This window comes from Manis javanica, chromosome 10 (assembly GCF_040802235.1).
Source record: "Manis javanica isolate MJ-LG chromosome 10, MJ_LKY, whole genome shotgun sequence".
Classification (NCBI taxonomy): domain Eukaryota; kingdom Metazoa; phylum Chordata; class Mammalia; order Pholidota; family Manidae; genus Manis; species Manis javanica.
In genome coordinates, this window is record NC_133165.1 from 93237590 (window position 1) to 93259115 (window position 21526).

General features: G+C 41.4%; 1 long non-coding RNA gene across 2 annotated transcripts in view; it reads right to left on the reverse strand.

The window, feature by feature from the left end:
• LOC108399320 (uncharacterized) overlaps positions 1 to 20943 on the reverse strand; it is a 44861-nt gene extending 23918 nt beyond the window's left edge. The window contains exon 1 of one of the 2 annotated variants that reach the window (XR_005062561.2): positions 20412 to 20943. This is a non-coding gene — a long non-coding RNA (uncharacterized lncRNA). The remainder of the gene's footprint in view (positions 1 to 20411) is intronic. The other variant, XR_001853621.3, reaches the window with a different exon arrangement.
• Positions 20944 to 21526: the final 583 nt, after the last annotated feature.

A 21526-nucleotide genomic window follows, 5' to 3' on the forward strand; every position in this document is an offset into this window, starting at 1 on the left:
GCTTGGTTATGTTAAGACAGTGAGGTATGGGGGTTTATCTGTTATAGCAACTAGCATTTTTTATCCAAAACAGTTATTTTCTCACTTGTTTCTGTCCCTCCATTTCCACAGTCATCAACACATTTTCTTCCTTTCTTTTATTTACTCTGCTAAGAATTATTGTGGTAACAACATATGTGCAAAGAACAGAAAATATTTCACAGTAACTAGGTTCAAAGTAGTCCAAATGAGTAATCAGCCTCCTTACAATCTGACAAGCCCAGCTATTCAGGTATACTAATTCTTTAAGAGAGGAGTCAGCAAACTAAAATTTGGCTATTTTGGTAAATTTAATTTTATGGGAACATGGCCATGCTCATTCATTTATATCCTATCTCTGTAGTGAATTTAGAACCTTCAATAATGACCAAAAAAGACCTTATAACCTGCAGCTTTCATGCTACACTAGCTGATTTGAGTAGTAATGAGAGAGATTGGTCCACAAAACCTAAAATATTTTCAGAGAGTGCATCAGTAATCTAAGAGATCAAATCAAATGATCTAATAAATATGTAATTGAAATCTCAGAGAAGAAAAAGAGAATGTTTGAAACACTAATGGCTGAGCAAAGTATATATATATATATACATATATATATACACATATATATATGTATATATATATAAAGGAAAAACAATTATTCAAAACAACACTTATGATTACTAAATGCAATGACTATTTATTATTCCTTCTCATTTTCAAACATCAATCGTTACCTACTGAATCAATTTTGCAATCAGATTCTCACAGTAGATCACAACTTAAAATTGGAAAAACAGTTTTTTGTAATATATACTGTGTCAGGTCACTTCCTTAAAACTTTTTAAGTTTACCTTTGTTATATTACTGATGTTCACCAAAGAATTCCATGCAGAAGATGGATACCATGCTTTAAGATGGTAAGGCTAATGAGTGGAATAGGGATGATATTTAGCATAGATATCAATACAGTAAGTCCACCTACTGTGCTTAGCTGCTATATCACACACTTCCATCTTGGCCACTGCATTTGGGGACCTCAGTACCATGGATGAGTGCACATAACTATTTGCATTTTTCTTGCAATAAAAGACTAGTTTTTATCTATAACCTGAAAAAAGCTCAGGAATCACAATACCACCCAACCCTAATTTACAGTTTGTCTTTCAAACCAGATAACTGTGATCTGTTCACATTATCTGAGCAGATATTTTTAAAAGCTCCAGTCACTCAACCACAGTAAAACTCTAATCTTCAAGTTTCATTCATACCCTATACTTTCCTTTGTATATGTTACTGGTGAGTGGGTGGCAACAGAAATCTACAAAACATGTAAATGAGAAATTTTAATCTACTGAGGCTATTTTTCAGTTCTGCGATTTTATAAACCTATAATTCTAATCAAGGACCCAGCCACTTGCTACTCTGTAACTAAGCCACAAGACAGGCATTTGTTTGAATTTCTCAGAAAGATTTTCAAAGGCCAGTGTTCCTCTGTTTTTTTGTTAGTCTGCCCTGAAGTTTTGCAAGGCCTTGTTCATTAGTCTCTTGGTACAATTTAACTTAGTTTATTGTCTGTCATACAGATAGAATAATCAGGCTTTCCTCAGGATAATCATTTTTTTTGTATACATATGTAATTGGAAATAATTATTCACTATTTAGCTTTTTCCTATCTAGACTAAATAAATGCACTCCCTTAATCTTCCCTGGTTGTTTTTCTCTGTAGAGTTGGTAGCACCTTTTAGGAGACCCTCTCTAGTTTTTCCACATGCATTAAAAGGGTGGAAAGCCACACTGACTGTATTGCTCTAACAGTGCCTGACCAAGGCCAAGTATAGCTCACTGATCCACCCCTCTTGCCTGCCATGCTCTTGCTAACAGAGAGCTGAGCAATAAGTTAACATTTGCAAAAGCATTTTTGCCAGTTTTCTGGATTATCATCAGCCCAGGTTGAATCGCACTCATACAAACTGCCATAAATCAATGGAACCAATGCCCTATATTCTCTGTTTTAAAGTTGGCAAACAATTTGTTTAATCTGGAGTAGGAAGGTCTTTAAAAGCAAATAGGACATCAGGAAATCATAAAAGAAAAGAAAGATGTACTAAACTGCATCTATTTAAAATTTTTCAGGATTAGTGATTCCTTAAACCCAAATAAAGGTAAACAACTGATGCGTAGCAAAATCTGCCACTTTGGCATAAGGATTATTTGGAGCTAAAGGTAATTGAGAAGAAGCACATTCAGGAAAAGCTCTCTACCTTTCCCCTATTTGCACAAAAGCAGGACATGAATTTGTAAAGGTGCACCCCCCAACCCTACCAGGAAGTTAATCACTGGAAATTACTTCAGACCCTAATCATCCCATAGTGGGAACTGGAGAAATCTATATAACAAACGTTATTAAGTTTATTTTAGTCCTTATCTTCCATCAGTTTCTCCATATATTTACCTTCCCACAATTTGCCAGCCTGGAACCTCAAAGTCCTTTCCCTTTGTCTTGTGACTTCTATAAAAATTTATTTTTCTTCTGTTAAGATAGAAGGCCAGGTTCTTACCAACCCTTTGAATTACTAACCACTGAGAACTCCCATGTGTATGTGCAACATACATGCGAATAAGTATCTGTTGGTTTTTCTCTTATTAACCTGTCTTTTATCAGTTTAATTTACAAGACCGCGGCCAATGAACCTAAGACACGTAGAGGGAAAACTGTTTTCTTCCCCTATCCCACAGACTGCAATACATATGGTAAAAAAACCCTACAAATTGATAAGCAAAGGGCTAACACCCTAGTCATAAAATGGGCAAATATATTAACAATGTTAACGTAAGTGGAAATCCAAAGGACAATAAAGTTATGAAAATATACACAACTTAACATACAGTTGGGGAAACAACAATTAAAATAATGATGAGGTTCCAGTTTTTATCCATCAAATTGGCAAAAACGAACATTTGTTGAATTTCAGTGAAGAATAAGGAAATGAATGCGCTCACTCAGTATGTGGCTGGTGGGGTTGTAAATTGCCATTCCATTTTGGGAAACATAGCTACATATATTGAAACGTAAAACACATGATGAAGCAATGTCAATATCATTTTTGAGAGAAATTATGAGTATCAGAATTTATGTATATATATGTGTGTGTGTGCATAATTGCATATTTGTTTATAATATGTATATTAAGCATATTTATTGTAGCATTTTTAAATAATTGCAAAAGATTGATTTTCCAAAAATAGGGAAATCATTGAATAAACTATGAATCATTAATGCTAAAGAATGTTATGCCACTATAAATATAATTGGTATCTATATTAATTGAACTATTTTAGTTGAACAGAAGAGATGTCCAGATGAATTAATAAGTGAAAAAAAGCAAGTTTCAAATTTATGTTATAGAGTGACTCCATCAACACACACATAGCCTACTGTATATGAGGATGCATTTAGGTTCATTTGTATAAGCATGAAGAAAAAGAAAAATATATATATATTTCATATATATATAAATACATGTACACACATACACATATATATACACATACACATAAAATCTTGATATGCTCTCATAATTTCTCTCAAATATGATATGTAAAGAGGACTACACTTCAAACTTATTAACATTCATTTTTCAGAGGAGTGAAAGTGGATTGGACAGAATGAGGGAAGATTATCAATTTTTTCTTTATATATCTTTGTATGGTTTCAAACATGCCTTATATTAGCAATTTTTAATTAAAATTTAAAAATTCCAGAATAAAGTACAAAGCAGTAACTCAAGAACAGTTAAGAAGGTAACAGGTATCAGTGACTGATTTTCCATTTTTCTGTATTTTACATTAAAACATAAGTATAAAATATTAAAATGTTCAAATAAAAGCACTTATCACATCTCCCTACTTAACAAAAAAATTGCTTTCATATCTGTGGTCCTAATTTGCACCTCCGTAGTTCTTGTCACCCTGGGATTCAGACCTGCCTCGGCATGCGTGGTGTCAAACCCACGGGGGTCGATTTTGCATGAGGAGCCCCGAGGCTTTAGAAAGTCTAACTTGACCAGGTTAGAGTTGGACACACGCTCTTGGTTAAACAGTCCTGGGAGAGGTGTGATGATTTGGAGTGCGGCATGAGGACAGATAGTTAACCTAACATCCTCTCTATTTAATGTTTTGTGACCCAGCTGAGAAGACCAAGCTGTACAGTCTGAGCACCAGTGTTTATGTGGCACTAAGGTGGATGATGACATGGTGGGGTTTTAGGGGCATTAGCAGGAAGCAGGCCTCACTCATGTCAGCAACAGTGGCAATCACACTTAGTGGGCATGGCGGTATCTGGTGACACTGGATGCTCTATTCACAGGGTCTGCACCTACTGCCCCAAGATTCAGAGCAGCGGGAAGATGTTCTTCAATGAAATGCATCGGAGGCAGCAAGGAGGTCCCCTATTTTCTGTTTTATTCACCTAACAGTGAGACAGGGACCATGGGTTTAGACAGAGTAGGGTGAGGGCCTCCAGAAAAAACAATGCAAGATAATCCATTGAGAGATTTGCTTTGGCCTGCTGGGGGATCCAGCTTATTTTTCTGACTTTACCCAGGTGTTGCTTTTCTTCTTCCAGCCTTAAATAAATGATTTGCAACCTGGGCAATGTAGCAAGCAAGCCCAAAACAACATAGTAAAAACAGGAAGGATTCTATCTTGAAAATAAGATTGCATTTTGAAACCCAATTAGTTAAAAAGTAAGTTTCTTAACATACTCTTTAACAAACAGACAATAACTCAACCCATCTTGGGACCAAAGCAGGTCCTCTTGAGTGATATGCTCCCAGATCAGGAAGCTGCTTTCCTAGGAGGAAATGAGAGCAGTAAATTTCTTGTATATGACCAGGAAGGCTAATAAGAAACTTAATGTCTCTTCAAAGATAAACATTTTGGGGCCACTTAGGAGGTATACATCCCTAGCCCTTTGTCTCTCAACTGCCTGTAAAACCCATAGACAGTGCACCACCCAGGGGCTCTCTTGTCCCCTCCTGGCGTGAGTCAGGAGCTGTGTCACTCACTTTATCTCTAAATAAAAGCCTCTGACTCGCTCTCCTACCTTAAGTGTTCATGTTCATCCTTCAACTCCCCGAACAAGAACACTGGCATCAACAGTATGGAATCTTTCTCCACATTGCTACTGTCTTCTTAAATACCATTTAAATGAATAATATTTTATTCATATGATATATGTAGTTTATTAATCTCTGTTATTTTACTTGTTTCTAGTATTTTGGAAGTTCACACATACAACTTTGATTTGGTGTTTAATTATTTTCTTAAACTAAATTCCCAAGGGCACACTGATGGGTTCAAAAGATTTGAACATTTGTATGTATAAAGTGACATGCCACCTTCTTGTTTTCCCAAAATGTTGAATCAGCAATGCTTGAGTTATCAAGCTTTTGTCTCAAATGGGGCAGGTAGATGTTGTTTTATAATTAATAAATACTTACCTAGTATGGTCAGCTATTCCTCTAGGTTCAGGAGACTAGTGGACAAAACCCAAAATTCTTTAAATGGAGCTTAGATTCACTGGTAGGAGGCTGGTTTGCTAGACATAAAGCCATTTTCAGTGTTGCTTTGGCTTGATGTTCTTGGTTACTTGAAGGCGATCACCACTCTGTTTTTTGCAGCTGTGTGAACTGCTTATTCACGTCTTTTTTCCATGAGTCTTTTATTTAAATGAATTCTTCATGTGAAGGCTCAGGAGATGCCTGGCATCTTCTGTTTCCCTCCAAATTTCTAGTGGTCTGCTGAGTCCTGAAATGACTGTCTTAGAAAATATTGCCCTGTCACCACCACACAAAGAATTTACTCACTGCTAAGAAAATTCACCTGCCAGAGATCCTGTTCCTCCAGCTTATAGACCTTTCATTTTCCAATGGGTCTTTGAGACCCACTGTCTCCATCTTCTTTGCCTGAGGAAGCCATTCCTGTCCTTGTTACTGAGGTCGATTTTCTAGGACAACTCTCCCAAGTCTTTCTACATCCTCAGCTGTAGGCTGTTTTTCCCTTGCTTCTTTCTTCTGGAGCTAAGAACCTTCCTTGAAGGACAAAATTCTTGGGTGACACATACAACCCCACCCTAGGGCCACTCGGATTCGCAGTCCCCAGAGCCTCGCCAGAACTACTAGGCGAGCATCCAGTCAGTCATCATCTCCCTGTGGGCAGGCCACATGCAATGGAGCGACCTCAGGCGGGTCCCCAGAACGCCAGCCCTGCTCCTGCCTGGAAACTGAGGCTCCCGCAGCCCTGCACTTTAGGGGAGCCAGGCGGCTGCTTCTGCTTCTCCTTTGAGGGCTTTTCACCACAGACAAGAGCCTGCTTGTCATGTGTGATGTGATCTTTCCCCATCTGCTGACCTAAGTTGTTTTTCTCTTGCTGTATATTCGTTTACAATTCTTTATGTAGTCAAATCTGTCAATCTTTTCCTTTGTTATTTCTTCTGTTACTTCAAAGTAAAAAAAAATAACTAATGGGTTCTCCAATTTCTCCAGATATCTGACAGACAATAACTTTTATTTTCTGCTGTGTTTTCTGCTATCATGTTAGCCATCCAAAATGTATTTTGATCATGAGGTATGAAAATGGGTACTACATTTATATTTTTTTAAATGCTACCTAGGTATCCTAAACAATTTGTGTTAAATAATTCTTTCCTTCACTGTTCTTTTGAGAAATCTCTTGTCTATTATATAATTATATACAGTAGCTCATTTCTGCACTATGCTATTCCATCTATCTATATGTTTTTTGAAGAAGACTTATCTCTGCTTTGATGTTCCATTTTGCAAAATACTAGTTAATATTCTTAGTTAAGCATGGTCTGTAGGACACTACAATATATCAAAGTTACTCAGTCTTTTCCTTTAAGCTGAATTGCAACTCTGACTACCTTTAATGGAATAATAACCACATGCCAAGTAGTTTCCAGGCTTTATTCTTTTAGCTGTTATCACCGCTATGAGATGTAAGTACTACTTGCTTCATTTCCATTTTAAAGATGGAGAGACTGAGGTTCAAAGTCATTAAGATACTAGCCTGAGCTTACATGGCTGCTTCATGCCAACCGAGGTGAGAGTTGAAGCCAGATCTATCAGACTTCAGGTCCGTACTCAATCCTGGGCTCTGCAGCCGCCTTAGGAGGAACTGCATTTGTGTATAGGCTATACCCCTGTCTGGAAACAAACACAGACACAGATTTACCAGCACTTGCAAAATAAGCCCTGGACACTGAGCTATTTCTCTGTGAATACACCAGCTTTCCCTCACGTGTGGCATCACTTACAGATTGACAGATTTGAAACAGCCACACTCTATCCAGTAAATACAAAGGTCAAGGCAGCGTCCACCTCTGGGGGAGGCACCAAGAGGGGGTGGTGAGACTGGGGGAGGAGCACAAGGAGATGCAGGGTATTGATTCTATTCTGGTCCTTAGTTTGGGTGGTGGTGTCATGGCTCTTTGTCATATCATTATACTCTAGAATATATAGATTTTATATAAAATGTAATTTGAAACTATTAAGCAAAGCAAAAAAAAATATCCTCTGGGCACACTTCAAAGGTACAGGACATGAGCAATCAATTCACAATTCCTAGTCTCTCTACTGTGCTTCATTCTGTAGTGACCCAGCATAGAGCCAAGTCAGGCTAAGACCCAGATTCTTTCCTCCTGATAAACACAGTCTTCTAATCCAGAAGGCCCGGGAGCTACCAGACCGGGTGTTTGGAAATCATTTGTGCTGGAAAATAATACAAAATATCCTTATTTAAAGACTTGTCCCCCTTTCACCAAAACATCAAGGGGCAAAGGAAGAAACAATTAAAGAAAGCTACCAATTCATAACCACGGCACCGAAGGGCAAGAACCACACTTTATTCCTTGCATTACCCAGCAGCATCCAGGGCACGGCCTCACGCCTAGTAGGTGGACAATTGATGTTTGTGAATCAGTGTATAAATGGATGAGTCAAGCCATGGAGAATTTTAAATGTCACTCTTTTCGAAATTTGACCAAGCTGCTTAACCTATTGAAAATTTCAGAATCGAACACCCACAAACACAATCTTGTATGAATACCCTCTGTGTTCCCCGAATCCTTTGTGACCTGTGGACACAATGCTGAACATGAGTCATGCTTCTACCATGGCTCCCACACAACTGGTATTTTTAATGCTCCAGCATTTCCTGAGGGTGGGCTCTCAGGAAATGTTTTTTGCAGTGATGGCCTCACCGTCCCCTTGTTCCTCTTACCCCCACCACAGAATCCCAGAATAGCTGAGCAGGTGTCCAAATACCTAGAATTTACTGAGAAACTTCACAACCTGTCTTCTGTTTCCTATCAAAATCACAAGAATAACCTCCTGTCCTTTGGAGCTTGAAAGGAATGTGTCCATGAACTTGATACACCCGTATTTGTGCTTTATTTATATGTAGACCCAGTTTATTCCTAAAACATAGTCTCCACATACCAGCACTAAATCTAAATTAACATCATGGCTAAGAGAATGGTCTCCAGGGTCCAACAGCCCCAGAGACCAAATTTTGACTCTGCCACTAATTATATGGTTTTAAACAACTCATTTAGCCTTTTGGAGCCTCAATATGCTCATCTGTAAAATGGAAATACCAGAAGAAACAATTTCTTGGACCACTGTGAACATCAAATAATGCAACCCCTGTAAAACTGCTGACTCTGGCCTGGCCAACAGCAAATGCTCAATCCTTGCTAATGGCTATTACTGGGTCAAGTTTTCTAAGACCTCAGCCTGCTTTGTTTCTCCTGGACACTGTTTACCACTATGGAGTCACTGTGACTGATCAACATCTTTAGTTGTTAGATACCTTAGCAGCTTCCCTGGCCCAACCCATTCTGGGGAGCACTGCCTGGCCACCCTCTGGGAATCAGAAACGTCCAGGGAAAGCACGGGTGAGAAGGGAGGGATGCAGGGAGCTTATGAGCTCCCGGAGGGAGTTTATCAAACCACCTGGTCTCACCCAGGTTCAGAGCAAACCAGCTCCCACATCAGAGCAGGAGGAGAGGGCTTTACACAGGGAGGCTCCTCCAAACCATCTTAAAAGTCTACACTTCTTTGGAAAGAATGTGTTTGTCTTACAGTTTTTCTTAGAAAACCCACCAAGCAAGGATGATGGTGAAAACGGAAGTTGACTATGGGAAAAAGGCTCCCACTATTCTCAACAGACCATATGATAAGTTTCCCAGGGGACTTTTCCAGGCTCTCCAAACAACAGAGGACAGAGTAGCAACTCTCCAGAGGATGCCCTGGAGTGCAGCCAAACTGCAATTGCCCAGGAAATTGGACTCCAAAGGCTCAGGGGAGGCAAGGAAGTAAGCGGGATACATCCATTCCCAAGCCACCAACGGTTCAGCCCCTCGGAGGAGCGCACACAAAGCCCCGGAAAAATGGCTTGGGGGCACAGATATGAAGAGAAAGACCCTGCTGGTGCTGCTGGGAAACACAGCATCAGGCAGTGCACTCTGGCCCTGGCACCCAGCAGCAGGCTGCCTCAGGCTGGTGCAACCTTTGTGAGCACATGGCATGAATGCAGGCTCGGACTCCAGGAAGGTTAAGGATCAACAACAAAAAGACATTAACCCCTCTCCTAAATGATATTTCATGGCCATCAAATGGCCATGACAGGCCCATCAAAGAGACAGCCCATCTATGTAGGCTGGTGGGAGATGCTCCTGGCAATTTAGACACATTGGCTGTCCTGGGGAGGGGAACACAGGTCTTGGGGTCTTTCTATTTATGAAGAGCAGTGCTTTGCATAACAAACGTCCCATGCATAATCTTTGCTTGACATAGTTCTTTCTGAACCCAATAATGAGAGTTATTCTCTGTCCTAACTGAAGTTCCTAATTATTGGGGAAATTATAGTAGCAAGTACTTCTATAAACCAGCAAGTGGTTAGCAAATACTTCTATAAACCATACTAAGTGGTTAGTAGGGACTAGAAGCACTCCAATTTGCATCAGGAGTTCTCCTGTCCTGTGTCCTCATGTTATGCTGACCAGCTGGGCTTCCATTTCCTCATCTTTAAACTTTTTTTTTTTTAAGGGGAACTCTTGTGGGTTCTTGTGAATTACTCCCACCCTAATTGATTAGGTTTTTTTCTTTTACACATTTAGTTGAAACTTAGCATACATACAATAAAGTACACAGAGATATATTTTCCACTTCTTTCAGGGAGTGGACGATGGTGGTGGAAGATGTTGATTCTTTCCTTGCGTCAGCACCAAAAGGCATTTCGTCAATGAAAAAGCTAGATAATCAAAGGCATGTGTCAGTCCTATCACTCAGATTAAAACTCCAAAGTCCTGACTCGTGATGTCTAGTCTAATGTTTAGTCTCAGAGCATCCTACCATGGCTCTCCATGATGGGAACAGCCTTGCTTAATCGGGGACAGCAGCGGAAAGAAGTGGTAGTCTGGAAGAGACTTTTAGGTTGTAAGCAATTGCCTAAAAAAGATGAGTATATGGACATGTCTGGAAAATAATGATTCCCTCTGACCTTCAGAATCTGCCCTAATTTAATAGCTATTATTAACAGGTGCTTACTGTGTGCTAAGCATTGTATGGAAAATGTAACATGGATTATCTCACTTAATCTTCAAAATAACCAATGAGATGGACGTTTTGATTACCTAACTCTACAGAAGAGGAACCTGAAGTTCAAGGAGACTAAGCTACTTTTCCCAAGACATAGATGGTGAGTAGCAGAGTTGGGATTTGAACCCAAGCCCACAGACTTTACCATGACATTCTTTAGTGTTACACAAGCTAAAGCTTCCCACCTTACTCTGCAAACAAGGTATCATGATGCCCCAGGAATATGAACTACCCCAAGCAGATGGCACACTTCACTTACGCCTCTGTGGATGGTCTTCATCTTCCACTCTGCTATCCAAACCCATCCTTCAAGACCTACTCTAATACCACCTTCTCCCAGCCATGCCTTCCACACAGAAAACGCTCTCCTCTGAATACATGTGAAAGGTGTTATCTGTTCCATTAGCCTGAAATGATCATCATATCCCAAAATATATATGTCATTCATTCATTCAATGGCATATACATTCATTGACCTTTTTCTTAAAATAATTGTCAAATAAACAGGAATCATATTGTCTGTTATATTCTTTTTGGTATCTCCCAAATTATTTATTATAATACAAAATGTTTAAGTCAAATAATGTGGCTCTATACAGTGGATATGAAAATTATATGAGAATAGAGCCACACCATGTATTTGTTGGTTAAAATGCCCCCCTCATTTATTTCCCAAGCATTCAACCCATTCTTCCCAGAAGGAATTATCTTTGAGAAGTACTTTTCCCTCATAAGATGGTAATATTCCCTCTTGTACTTTTTCCATACTGAGACATTAGCAAGTGTGTGCATATGTGTGTGGGTACATGTATATATGTGAAAAACATGTTTGATAAAGCAAGGGACATAGGATAATAGCCCATTGCTCCCTGCATTAAGCAAGTGCCCAGGATGGCATTGCTTGCATGCTAACCCACAAATCTGCCTGGGAAGTGAGCAGCTTTCTCAGGCTGCTGCTCAATCTGGTATGTTGACAACCTTGGGAGAGAAGACTTTAACTGCAGTCATAAAATAATATCTACTCCCTGTTCCCTTTAGATTGCTTGTTTATGGTCTGAAATTGCTAAACAGGTTTTGCAGGTTTTTCTTGTCCATTTGCTGAGCTTAAATCAAAAAGGGAGAGTCCCAGGTTCATCCAACTGTACACAGTACCTCCCAAGGTCAAACTGGAGAGTCTGCAGTAGTAGAGGGCAGATGGAGGAGGGTTTTGTAACATGAGAGAAACATATTGCATATATACTGTCCTGCGTCCCTGGACAGAGGAAAAAGTGAAGAGAAAACAGTATTGGGAAGAACAGCGCTCAAACTGATTTCTTACAGTTTTTTGGCAAAACATGAAGGTTGACTTTTTAAAAATAATAAGACTTCTGACCTTTGCTTTATCCACTGCCACAACTCCAAAACTTTCTCTGTCATTATATAAACATCATTTGAAGTTACAAAGAGCATAAGCACAGCCTAGTAAGCTACATATTAGCAATAGTTAAGGAAGTCAATAGTTAAGGAGCCAACCATGGTTAGGATAAATGTCTTCATATAAATACCTGAGACTAAGCTCCAAACGCAGAGCTCTGATGTATTCAATTCGCTTACATGTACTGGGAACCACTTTGCCCCAACCTGTGGGGACACCACACTGAACAAATTCAGATTCTAGTCTCTAGGAGCTTACCATCTGGATGGAGTGCATGTGCATCCACTGTAACACAATAAGACCAGGCAAACACAATAAGTCCAGGTCTTTTCAACGTCTTAATATTTAAAAACACTCTTCTCTTATTGTGGGTCTTTGGTTTGTTTTGGTTTTTTTAAGTCTAAATCCCAGGTCCATTTTTGCCTTTTCCTAGCTATAAGACCTAAGTCCAATCACATGGCCAATTGGACGTTGGTTTTCTCATCTGCAAAATTAGAGTGTTGGTGGAGACCAGGAGTTAGCAAATAACAGCCAGAGGGCCAAATCCAGCTCCAACCTGTTTTGTAAACAAAGCTTATTAGAATAGACCCACACCCATTCATTTACTTACTGTCTATGGCTGCCTTCATTGTACAGGGCAGAGCAGTTGTGACATATGGTTCACAAAACCTAAAATATTTACCATCTAGCCCTTTACAGAAAATATTTGCTGACCCCTGGCAACTTTGGAGATCCAAGTTCCAGAGACTCTGATTTGATATATCTGAGGAGAGATTCATGTATCACTATTTTAAAAGATATTAAGACAGGAACCATGAATGTAGTCAGAGTAGAGTGAGGGCCTCCAGAAAAAGCAAGACAGTCAGAGCAATGTAACAATATGCAAAGAAACCCTCTACCAAAACTCCATGTTAAACATTAAGAAAAGTCAGAGTCACATTAATTCTCTAGAGTCATTGTTCAGTGAGATCAGTTAAAGCTCAAAGAGCCAGGAGTAACTTGGCTTGGAATGTTTGAATATTACCCAGATAAAGGAAAGTATCTCAGAATCATTCCATTGTAAGATTCACTTTAGCATGCTAAAAGGCCCAGACCTATATGCTGTTTTTCCTCCTTCAGACCTAATCAAGTAATTTGCAACCTGGGCAATTAATTTAGCAAGCAGGCCCAGCCATAAACAACATGGTAAAAGCAAGAAAGATTCCATCTTAAAGATAAGATTGCCTTTTAAAACCCAAGAAGAAGTAGGGTCCTTAACAAACTCTTTAGCAAATGGACAATAATTCAGTCCACCTTGAGAGCAGGGCACGCAGTCTTGATTGATATGCTCCCAGACCAAGAAGCTGCTATTCTGGGAAAGAATCTGCAGCAAATTTCTTCTGTTAATTTTGCAGAATTACCTGGAGAACTGATGAGAAAAGAGACTTAATGTCTCATCAAGGATGAACATTCGAAGGCCACTTACATCCACATCCCTAGCCCTTTATCACATTCCTAAAAGTCCTCAACCACGTATAACTCCCCTAGAAAACACAACCACGGGCTCTCGTGTCCCCTCCTGGTGTGAGCCAGGACCTCTGTCCTCTTACTTTATCTCTAAATAAAAGCCTCTCCCTTGCTCTTTTACCTTGAGTGTTTGTGAAGTTCATTCTTTGACTCCATGAAAAAGAACCCCGGCATCACTATGATGGCATAGACCATCTTTTAAGTTAGACCATGGAAGTGGTCACTTCCATGGGTTTACAAGACTGTATGTGGACACAATGAAAGCACTTTGAAAACTGAAAATATCGTACTAATCATTGCAAGTATCAACAGTCAAAGCTAATGACAGAAAGTGGGTTTATGGGGCAGTAACCCAGCCCAGTTGGCAGAAAAGATCTATTCTCAGAAAAAGTTAAGTGGAAGGAATTATCAAAAGGTGCTTAATGGCTCTAGGAAGATAGCAATTCTGAATGCATGTTTATTCTCACCAACAGCAAACACTTGTTCCAAAGGGTCTCAACACTGGACTCATTATAATCAACTGGAGAATTTCTTTTCTTAATATCAATGCCCAGGACTCAATATCTAGTTGGTATGGAATGAGGAACTGGTATCAGAATTTTTAAAAGCTCTCCAAAAATTTTTAACACACACTCAGGGTTAAAAACACAAAATTCTCAAAGCCCTGCACATGATACTATGATTGAATTTGAGACTAAAAAGTCATACTTCTTCAAGTAATTTTAAGTCAGGCTGTATGAGTTTGACATATAAAAACAATTAAATATATATAATAACATTGTAATGTATCAAATAAGCAGCACAGGTAAATGATTCCCGAACTCAGATCTGCAGACCTTTGCAGAGCTGGCTGCATAAGCATTGTCTTAAGAACTTGTTAAATGTATACACATAGACAGTAAGTAAATGAATGGGTGTGGGTCTGTTCTAATAAGCTTTGTTTACATAACAGTGTGGTTTAGAGGCCCTACACTTAGAGATTCTTATAGTATATATCTGGGGACAGATCCAGGCATCAGTACTGTAAAAGCTACAGTGGTGATTCCCACCTGAGTAGAGAGGTTTTAGGAATCACGCTCTAGACAAACTGTGAGGTAGGGATTCAGAATTAGAGAATTCCAAAGCTAGGTCCCATCTCTTTTCATCTTTGACCTTCCAAGGCCTAACCCAGCACCTGGAATTTTGTAGGTATTTGGCTAATGTTTAATAATAAAGAATGGCTGGTGGGTGTTTTGGTGAACAGGAACAACAGACTTAGGGATTTAGCTTGACCCTGAAAGAGATAAGACTGAGACTCATATTCTATGTGTTAAACAAACACCAGCTGCAGCCTTCCCCATCTACCTGACTCTCCTACATTGACTACCAGCCAATCAAAAAGGTCACTGTTTTGGAATCACCAAGCCACTGAGGCTCTGTCAGTCAGACTGAAGTTCACATGATTGCTTAAACTTTTACTGGGAATAGATATTTTCAGCCAACTGGGCTGGGTTACTGCCCCATAAACCTACCTTCTGTCATTAGCTTTGACTGTTGATACTTGCGATGATTAGACAGGGTTGAGCAAAAGGTATTTTTGCAGTCTGTGGGGAAGAGTAGGGAACATAAACATTGCATCTCATTACAAAGTCCTGAATGCACAAAACATACTCATCCAAATGCCTTAATTAGATAAGCAACTGCCACACCCATTAACTTCAAAGGGAAATTGGAGGCAAATTTGGGCTCATATGCATCCTGTCCTTACAGCAAGCAAGTCAGATGACCTCTACTTTTATAGTATGTTGATTTCTGGAACAGCGTGCTTGGTAGTTATTGCTCTAGACCCTTAATCCTTCTCCCAGATGGCCGTGAAATACTCCCCACCTGCAGCTCCTGGGATTTCAGCTGGGCCTTTAGCCATGCCTTGAGCATGTCCTTTTTAAAGACACGTCATTTTAAATGACTGAGTGACAGCCTCCGCCTCCCCCACAAAAGAGACTTCAGGTATGATGTTGAGGTACCAAGGAGCATGTGTTTTGTCTGAGGGCAAATAGGTACTAAAGTAGCCAGAATAAAAACTAATGTTGAAACAGGAGCACTGAGATGATGGGCAGGGAATCTCTGATGAGAACTCTGAGGCCTCTCTGCCTCCACCCATGATATTCTATCGGCAAATTGCCCAACACACTACATCAAGTGCAGCTCTAAACATCAGCGGTTCGAGGTGGGAGGCTGTACGTAGCCTGAGAAAGAGCCACACTCAGAAACCTTTTATGCGTGTGGGAGGCTGCTGTGACACAGGAGGTCCCAAAGTTATGGTTCAGTCGATGAATACACCTGGGCTGTAATGTTGGCATGGGTGTAAAGGAATGGCTGGCTACGTGGAATGGAGTCAGGGGCCTGGGAAGACCCTTAGTGCTGAAGTGTTAAGGGCTCTGTAATCCCATCACAAGAACCCAGCTCCTTTGTGCTCTTACTGCTACAGAGGCATGGACACTGAGAGGAACCCAGGCTGGAGGACTGTGTGGGTGGAGACACAGGGGAAGGAGGCCCCAGAGGGGGCTAGAAAGTTCTCTCCAGCAAACCATAGGTCAGATGATAAAGAAAATTAAAATACATGACCTCCCACATAAAATGAGCCAATTTCTCCCTCTCTTCCTAGCAGCATCAGAATTTAGTGACATGGAACCATGGGTGGAGAGCTGGCTATGCATTGATGACAAGGTCCATTGATTCTCAAAGCAGCAGTGGCTGCAGAAGGCAGCACAAGCCCCAGTAGAAGCAAGGATGGAATAGGGATGGCAATTCCTCTGAGAAGAACAAGAAGATGTTTTTTGGCAGGGGGGCATTTTCTAAGACTGAGGCATATCACTTGATGCCATATGGGACCATGCAAAGAACTAGAATCAGCATGCTCATTGAAGTTCCAGGGCAGCGGGAAATGGTGCAGCTGAATCACAAATACCAGCCCCAGGTTATAGGAAGGCGGGTATTTATCCACACACAGAGGCAGAAGAAGATTTGTCTATACAATTCTGATGTCTATATAATAAAGGATTTTCAAAAAGAAAATTCTAAATAAGCTCTGTGGTGGGAACACTTCTCCTCTGGTTCAGATGTACCCAGAAGAGGTATGTTATTCCATAAGATATGAAATTAGTTACCAAGAGGAACACAAGAAACATTACTTGGCCTATAGTGTATTGTATATGTCAAATACTTATCACCCAGGTGATCTTTTACTTTCAAATATTCTTGAGACAGGTAATACATCAAATCCTTAATGTTTTAGTATGGAGGAGATTCTTTCTAGTGACAGATTAGGCCCAGGGTTGACGTTCCATGTTTTAGTGCAAGTGAGATGAGATACCTTTTACTAAGAAAAGGTAAGGGAGCCCAGGAGCTCTGCGTGTAAGCCCAGGGTCAGAGAGACGGGCGACTCTGTATGTGAGTCCAGAGTAAGGGAGATGGGGAGCTCTGCATACAAGTCCAGTCTGATATGAAGTAGAAGTTGTAAGCATTTGTCATGAATCCAACAGATATTTACTGGGCACCAGAGCCTGGACAATACACAGGCACTTACAAAGATATAAAGATAAATAAGGGTACCAGTGCCACCCTCTACTGGCTCAAATACAGTGGCAGGAATGGCATAAACATAACTGTGATACAGGACAAAATTAGATAAGACCCACAGCACTGGCATCCCCTGGGAGCTGGTTACAATGTAGGTTCTCAGGCCCCACACAGTACTTCCAGAATCATAACATGCATGTTACCAAAATTCCCAATGGTTTGTATGAGCATTTGAGAAACATAAGCATCTAGGACTTTACAGAAAAGGGTATCACTAGTTTTGGAAATCGATGATACATTCGAGGAGACCTCCTGGTATATTGCAAGGAAACATAGTTGAGCTTCCACCATAGGATTTGTGAGAGTAGAGGAAAAGGAACAACATGAGCCAATTAGAAAGACTCCACCATCTGCCTGGGGGTGGCACATAGGTTTGAAATCATGTAAGATACTGGTATGATGGTCATAGGAAATATTCTGGAAATGTAGGTGTGGGGGGACTGCAGTGTTCCAAAATAAACACAATTTCTGATTTCATAATTACACAAATGGGGACAGCCAAAGGGGTATGGGATATATTCAGATGGCAATGAAGATAATCTTTAACTTCCCCTTTGTAGAATTGCTGGAACTTCAGGCCCATCCCATGACCGTTCTTCCTGTCAGGGTCCTTGGGAGGCTCATGTGTTGTCTTTATGTGTATGGTCTTGATCAAGGAGGAGATCTAGGCAGTCAGTGGGACCAGGTGTGAAGAAGAGCCCAACCCTGGTGAGGAATGAGGTTCGCATCTCAAACCAGGAAGACTCTTCAGTGTGCACAGGGGGCTCAGGTGGGGATCAGTGAGAACCTCAACTCAGAGGACATGCCTGTGTTCTGGGTACCTTACGCCCACATTCCAGGCAAGTGGCTCAGGGTGTGGGTCCATTTCAGACACACCTCCTCTGCAGAGGGAACCTAGTCACCTGCCCCCCACACACCACCACCTGCAGGCTGCAGACTTCAATCCCCATGTCTCTCTGGCCAGTTCTCTGCTTTAGGATGGATTCTCTTCCATAACTCATCACCGAATAATGACAGCATTCACGATGTGCCAGGCACACATCTAAGTGCTTCATGCACAATTTGTTATTATCCACAACCACCCTATGATTTAACCATGACTATTGCCACCAGTTCACAGTTAAGAAAATGGAAACTGCACAGAGATCAAATGACTTAGCCAAGGCCACTCTACTAGTAAGAGGTGATGCTGGCCTTTGAACCTATGTAGTTGACTCTGGAGCCCACAGTCATAAGCAGATGTTTCTCCAGGATGCTAACTAATCCGCTTGTGCCAAGGCCAGGAGAACTAGTTTCAGAAAACCACAACCTGACTCATGAGTAGTGACGATTCTCTGCTACATGACCTGCCTCCTTATATTGGTACCTAGAACTAACCATTGTGGCAACTAGAACTAAATTTGTTTCCTACCTTGGGGATCATAACTACAATTTTCAGGGCTGCCTCTAGACCAGGTCATTTTCACAGCCCTTACATGTTTCATAGTTGTGTTTGTCAGGAAACTGGAAAGTATTCTAGGAAACATTTGAAATTTTAAGAATTTTTTCTGCATCTTGAGTAACCTTTCAAGAGAAGACAATGGATATGTCAGTGAAGGAAGGCTCTCAAGGTGAGTAAACCTGGACAGGGAAGAATGTAATGAGATGGTATGATTGCATAGGACAACCTAGGGGACAAGTTGGACTGGTAGGAGGAAGGGGCCCTGAAGCAAATGGAACCAACCAGTGAAGATGACACTTGACATTGATGTAAAGCTGCATTGCTTTGCACTCTCAGATGCGGGAGGAACACACAGTGGCAAGAGGTAGGGTCATGCAAAGTTAAATCATTCATTGAATTATTCATTCATCCTACACACATTTATGCCTACTATGTGTTCCTTCTGTGCTAAATGCTGGATCTCTGTCCTCGGGGAACTTATGGACTAGTGGGGGACCCAGAAAATGCACCAAACAACAGGTCTACTTTTTTTATATGTTACAGGGGTGGAAGGGGAAAATGTTCTAAGAACATAGGATAAGAAAGGACCTTCTGTTAGGGTTTCAGGAAAGCCTATTCTGAGTTGGTGACTTTTAAAATGAAACCTGCAATATGTGAAGGAATCTGTTGTGTAAAAGGTAGGCAGAGAGGGTAACTGGAGAATGTTTTAAAAGGAAAGAGGATATTTATTCTTTTTCAGCACCAATAAGAAGTGAGGAAAGGCAGAAGCCCCTCCAGGTTGCAGGGGTGACCTTGGGGGGGAGTCTGCAGAGCGGTGTGTGTGTACAGGCGAGAGTTTGTGGCAGGAAGTGGGGGCAGTAGGCACAGACAATTTGTGTTAGCTGGAGCAGGGGAGGGTAAGCTTGGTTTAGCTATTTCAGGCCATCGGTATGGGTGACTTTCAGTTTCCATTTGAGCCAGCCTGGGTAGGTACATTCCAGATAATATGCAGAAATGACAACAGTGAAGTGACTCATCCCCCTTCGGCTGGCTCTCAGATTCCCCACAGCCACTGTTTGGCACCTTCCCCTGAAGCCTGCTGTCTCGTGTCCCCCACTCCAAGCCACCAGAGGCTGGTGTCTCCTTCTCCTCTGACATGGAGGCCACAAGACAAAGGCCCCCTCACCCTCTTTCTCGATCTTGCTATTTCTCTACATCTCCACACTTCTCTTTTTGGAGAGAAATGGCTCCTTTATTCCAAAAATAAGTCTGCCAAACCACGTCATCCCTTTTCCCCTCGCTCCCTAAGTGTTCCACCAATCATGCTCTCCCTCGTTTATTGAATGTCTGTCTCCCTTACTTCTGCCATCTATTTCTAAGCCAATAATTTACTCACATCTCCCCTACCCTGAAGGGTTCTCACTCAATCTTTCTTATCTTTTCAGCCAACCTCCAACTCTCAGGAATTTTATGTCAGGACCTCTTGGTCGGATCACCTATTTCACCTCCCAGTGAACAACCCACCTTCAGCCCCTCTTATACAGCTTCCCGGACTGCCTATAGGCTTCTGCCCCTGCTGAACTCTCCCTCTGTCTAGAACACTCGCGCCTCTGCCTGGCACTGCACTGCGCATCTGACAGGTTTCTTGACCCTGCCCCCCACCCCCAATCTGCACCTGGAGTGCAGCCCTGTGTCAGTCTGTGGAACCACCCTGAGTCAGGCAGAAGAGACAGAGGGGTTATTCACCCACCTCTGAGATGCAGCATTAGCCACGGCTTGGTTGCTCCAGGTTCAAGGACGTCTCTGTTGTGCAAACTGTCTTGAATCTCATATGCAAGCCCAGTCTGGGCTCCAGCACTGGTTTCATTTTCATTCATCCTTTTCACTGAGCATTAGTTACGTGCTGGGCCCTGTGGCCTGCACCTCCTACACCCGATCTCATTTGCTCCTCACTGCAGCCCTATGCGAGGGAGTGCTACCCAGTCAGTACATCCATCCTACAGAGAGTTGGAGAAATTTGCCCAAGGTCACACAGCCAGTCGATGGTGGAAGCAGGAGTCAAATCACGCCTTCTGACTCTATAGGTGATGCTCGATAGTTATAAATTTTTAGTATAAGAGAGAGAGGGTGACATGCGTGTGTGTGTGTGTGTGTATGTGTAGTGTATAAGGAAGAAAGCTTTCTGAGACCCTGCTACTCATGCCAGATTTTCTATTCCTGATCAGCTGCTCTCTGGCTTCCAGGAGGTGTTATTATCACTCACTCATGTGCCCTATCGCTGGGCCTGTGGGGACTTGTCCTTCCTCCGGCTCTTGGCCTTCTGATGTTGACAGCTGTACTGGAAAATCACATGCTGGCTGCTGCCATGCTTACCAGCCACAGACTGCGTATACTTCTGTAGACTTGCGGCCCGCTCTGCCCCATGCCTGCCCCATGCCTGCCCTACGCAGGGCGTCAGTCACTTCTGGGTCAGCTCGGCCTGCCTTACCTCTGTGCAAGTAACTGAGTTTTCCCCCATGCCACCCCTTCACGGAGTCTTTTCTGCAGTTCTCTTTTAATTTACCCTTTACACCATCTGTTGCATTCTTTAACTCTTGGTTTACCCTCTCTCTGTCTCTTTCTTCAATCTATGTTCGATTAAATCCATGCCTCACCTATCTTGTTAATCCCTTCTGTGCAATTTCCATTGTTTTCTTTTCCAGATTTAAATACTGGTATTGAATTGAATAATCAGAACACACAGTTTCAAAACAAGGATGGCACAAAAAACATTCAAATTGGTGAGTTTGTTAGGGAAAATAAATCCCTAGAAGGAACAATCTACAGTTAGCCTTGTTTTAAATCTGAAAGAATACAAACAATGCT